Genomic DNA, 5,553 nt, shown 5'->3' on the forward strand with positions numbered 1-5,553 from the left:
CCAATATACTGCTGGTAGTGTACCCAATTATTAATATCCAAGTGCTTGTTATTGCATGGCAATTTCACAATCAAGTGTCATATATAGGCAGGGGTAAAAAAGTGGTTTACCCTTAATTTATACAGCAAAAAAGAAAATGGCGGGGATACAAAAATTACATACATCAGCTGGTAGACATTCTATTATGTCTATTTATTCTAAAATATAAGGAAGTATTATAAGAATATATACACATGCAAAGACTGTGTGTTACACACATATGTACTAAAAATACTTAAAAGAGTAAAAGATCAGTTCCTCAAGCAGTCACAATATCCTCCATGCTATCTCCATCTCTTCAGTGTTCTGTAGGGATGGGCAGGTAGAGTTTGGATGTGAATGTGCCTCTAAGCTTCTTCAGAGGGTCTAAATGGTTAGGAGAGCCAATACATATATGAACCAGTTGCCAATAGGTACAGTATATTTTTCTTATTGGAAAGGGCATAAGAAGAATAGGAGCAAAACTTAGTAAAATGGATTAGGTATAGGAAAGGGAAATAAGACATGACTTATTTCCCTTTCCTATACCTATTTCTTTATTACCCACAAGAGGCTAAACATAGAGGAGACAAACAATGACAGACATAGGTATTAAGTCGATTACATCGACCTCAGTGCATAACTGGTACTTAATTTATTGACCCCGAAAGGATGAAAAGCAAAGTCGACCTCGGCGGAATTTGAACTCACAACGTAACGACAGACGAAATACGGCTACGCATTTCGCCCAGCATGCTAACGTTTCTGCCAGCTCGCCGCCCTATACCTAATCCATTTTACTAACTTGTACTCCTCTCACACACTAAGTATTGCTCCTATTCTTCTTATGCCCTCTCCAATAAGAAAAATATACTGTACCTATTGGTAACTGATTCTTGTATATATTGACTCTCCTAACCATTTAGACCCTCTGATGAAGCCTAGAGGCACACTCAACATCCAAACTCTACCTACCCATCCCTACAGAACACTGAAATGATGGAGAGAGCATGGAGGATATCGTGGCTTCTTGGCAGAAAGGAACTGATCTTTTACTCTTTAATGTATTACTAATGGAGGCACGTGGCTTAGTGGTTAGGGTGTCAGCATCATGATTGTAAGACTGTGGTTTTGATTCCTGGACCGGGTGACGCTTGTGTTCTTAAGCAAAACACTTCATTTCACGTTCATTGCAGCATTACTCATTTTTGCCAGCTGAGTGGACTGGAGCAACGTGAAATGAAGTGTTTTGCTCAAGAACACAAAGCCTTGTGAGTGAATTTGGTAGACGGAAACTGAAAGGAGCCCATCGTATATATATGTATATATATATATGTGTGTGTTTGTGTGTCTGTGTTTGTCCACCCAACATCGCTTGACAACCGATGCTGGTGTGTTTACGTCCCCGTAACTTAGCAGTTCAGCAAAAGGGACTGATAGAATAAGTACTAGGTTTACAAAGAATAAGTCCTGGGGGGGTGTTGATTTCCTTGACTAAAGGCGGTGCTCCAGCATAGCCACAGTCAAATGACTGAAACAAGTAAAAGAGTAAACGAGTAAAGAGAGTAAAGAGTATATCACGTGATCAGGAGTTTCTTCAATTTTAGAAATAGTTCTAACAAATGTTACACACTCTAAAAACTTATTTCCACAATACTATTCACATGCCAAGTAAAATAAGGTTAAAAATGCTCCTGAAATACAAGATCAAAATAGATCTGCTACAAGAGGAATTTTGCAAAGTTGATCACTGATTTTCTTAGAATAACTTCTGTTCCAAATTTGAAAGTGACAACCAAGAGCCTCAAGCTCTGGCATTTAATCTAATAAGAGACACTTTCAGAAATATTTACAAGTGGTCAACTACTATTCTTGTAGTGAATAGCTATCAGAAATGCTATCTTACATCTTAAGTTTTATTTAGCTGACCATTACATTGACAGCCCTGCAAGAACAGCAAGTAGAAAGTATATTCCTATGTACATACACACAGACATGCATACATATATGCATGCATACATACAACATACATTTATATACACACAAAAATACATGCATATATATTTACATAGGTACATACAACATACATACATACATATACACACACACACACATAAATACGTGCATACATATTTACATTCGTACATACAACATACATATATACACACACCAAAATACATGCATACATATATACACACACACAAATACATGAAATACATATATACACACACACAAATACATGAAATACATATATACACACACACAAATACATGAATACGTATATACACACACAAAAATACATGCATACATATTTACATTCATACATACAACATACATACATACATATACACACACAAACCAGAGATATGTACATATACATATATAGATGTTTGTGTGTGTGTGTGTGTAGATAGATTGATAGATATACATATGCACATACATACACATATGCATAAACACACATGTATATACACACACTCACACACATACATGCATATGCACACACACACACACACACACACATATAATATATAATGAAGTGAATTTTTTCATTTTGTGTTGCTTGAATTGCTCCAACGCCTCATACTTGACAACATTGTCTTCACATTTTAACAGAACCAAAAATATTTTTAACCCCACCAAAAAAAAAAAAAATTACTGTACATTATTTACATTTGATGGATATTTGTCCTCACGTTTCGGTTGATATACCCTCCAGCCTTCATCAGGTGTCTTGGGGAAATTTCGAACCTGGATTCTCATTCCTAAGGTGTTTTTTGATGTTATTATAATTACTATTATTCAAGTCACTGCCTGGAATCGAACTTGAAATCTTGGGGTTAGTAGCCTGCACTCTTAACCACTATGCCATATGCCTGTAGGTAATTACTGAGTGAATTTTAGGGCTTATAAATCTATATTTTTCTATCCTTCCTTAATACCGGTTCCCATATGCTATTCATATCTGCACTCGGTCTGCTTAGGAGGTTGTTGTATCCTAGCATATGTGCTGCTTCTTTTAGTTTTCTTATTTTCTCTGTCTATAATTTTAACTTCATCCCACAGGGGGAGGTGGTCTCCATTTTTCCATACATGATCAGCTATACTAGATTTATCAATATCTCCTCATGTCACAGCTTTGCGATGTTCCTTTAACCTCATTCAAGAAAAACTAGTGACAGACACCCATCCACAAGAACGCACTAATATACCAATGAGAAACTTGATGGAAATTTTGACCTTCTGTGTGGCAACTACATAATTCATCATCTCTTAAATATAGAAAGAGATCCGTTGAGTCAAGTACACCAACATCAAAATCAATGGAAACTGCAGTTGTGATCCCTGAGCCGGTGGCACATAAAGAGCACCATCCAAACGTGGCCAATGCCAGCGCCGCCTCGATGAAAGGCAAAGTCGACCTCGGTGATCCGTGCTAGCGGTGTGCAAAGAGCACCATACAAATGTAATCGTTGACAGAGCGGCTATTCGAGTATGATCATTACCAGCGTCACCTTACTGGCACTTATGCCCGTGCAAGTAGGGTGCCAAGAGCACCATCCGAGCATGATCGTTGCCAGAGCAGCCAACTGGCTTCCGTGCCAGAGGCACATAAAAGGGTAGCATTCATGCTAGATCATTACCAACATCTCTTCACCGGCACATGTAAAAAGATTCCAGCGAAGTCATTGCCAGTACCGCCTGACTGGCACCCGTGCCGGTGGCATGTAAAAAGTACCCACTACACTCACGGAGTTGTTGTGGCATAAGGAAGGGCATCTAGCTGTAGAAACACTGCCAGATCAGACTGGAGCCTGGTGCAGCCTTCTGGCTTCCCAGATCCCCAGTCGAACCGTCCAACCCATGCTAGCATGGAGAACGGACGTTAAACAATGATGATGATGATGATGATGATGTAGTTAGAGAAAATCCTTATGGGTAGCAGCTGGTATTATTGTCAGGAATGAGAAACAAATAAAGGAAACCACAAATTCATGCAGTCATCAGTAACGTATCTGACCCAGATTTGCAATATCTGACTCATCAAAGCTTCTACTGTTGTATGGGAGTTTTATATCATATACTAGCAGTATCACCCGGCGTTGCTCGGGTTTGTAAGGGAAATAACTATATAAGCATTTTTAGAAAGTTATAGCCAAAAAATAGCAAAAAAATGCATTAAAAATGGAAAACAAATGATGGTAAATTTTTTTTTAAATCGTTGACTCATCGTAGACATTTTTAGAGAGTTACTTCCCTTATATAATAGCGAAAAAATGCATTAAAATGGAAAAAAACGATGGTAAATTTTTTTTTAAATCGTAGACTCATCGTAGATGCGTGCTAATACCCAGAAGGGCTCGATATGAATCACGACTATAAGATACCCGGTTTTGGTTAAACTGCACCGCAAAATGTGGGAGTAGTTAGGAATCTAAATCGTAGGAGACAGACACACAACTTCTCTTTTATATCATATATATCAGTGAGTGGCCCTGCGGGTAGCTCTTGTGTCAAAGTGGAAGGTATTGAAATATCTACCTGCTTCACCACCTGATGAAACATCAGCTCCTTTATTCAGAGACGGAGTGCAGCAGCACCTTCAGTGGAGGCGCAATGGCCCAGTGGACTCGCGGTCGGAGGATCGCGGTTTCAATTCCCAGTTGTGTGTGTTTATTGAGCGAAAACACCTAAAGCTCTACGAGGCTCCAGCAGGGGGTGGTGGCGACCCCTGTTGTACTCTTTCGCCCCCAACTTTCTCTCGCTCTTTCTTCCTGTTTCTTGTCCCCGACTTCCTACGCAACCGCTGAGCCTGGATGCACATTCATCCATCCGTCGATGCTCTGGGTGTCGTGGGTTGACCTGCTTTCTGTTCTGCGGGTCTTACGAATAGCAAAGGACCACGTTTCGGACTTCTCCCATCTTGCGAGCTCTGGGATGAAGGCCGTTTGCTCAACAACAACAGCAACAGCAGCAGCTTCAGTACCACTAGACACATGTACCACAACCATATATGTGTGTGTATCTTAGTTTTAGGGAAATATTTATAGATAAGCTTTTTATAACATGATATTGCAAGGAGATTTTTTTTTCAAAATTCATTGTATGCCACCTAAAACTTGCAACATATTGCCACAGACAGGCATGTCATAATTTTGATTAACTACGAAAAGTTAATCAAAGTACAAGAAAGCCTCAGGTTGGCCAAGATTCTCTGAATAAAATTTAGTAGACAAAAATCTGTATAGAACCCCAACAAAAAGGTTACTTTTCTTGTTCTTGGATATTAGATTGCATCAAGTGGTGAAGCTCTAGCTTAAGATACACGAATTTTGTGGGGTGTTAACTCTTTAGTGTTCATATTACACTGTCAGGTGAAAAGCTTAACCCTTTCATTACCAACCCGGCTGAAACCGGCTCTGGCTAGGTGTACAAATGTCTTGTATACATAAGTTTTGAATTAAAATCTTCCACCAAACCTGAGTCACAATTTATGTTCCTAACACTAGCTGAATGATAATTAAGGTATTTTAC

Source organism: Octopus sinensis, linkage group LG14, assembly GCF_006345805.1.
Source record: "Octopus sinensis linkage group LG14, ASM634580v1, whole genome shotgun sequence".
NCBI classification, from domain to species: Eukaryota; Metazoa; Mollusca; class Cephalopoda; order Octopoda; family Octopodidae; genus Octopus; species Octopus sinensis.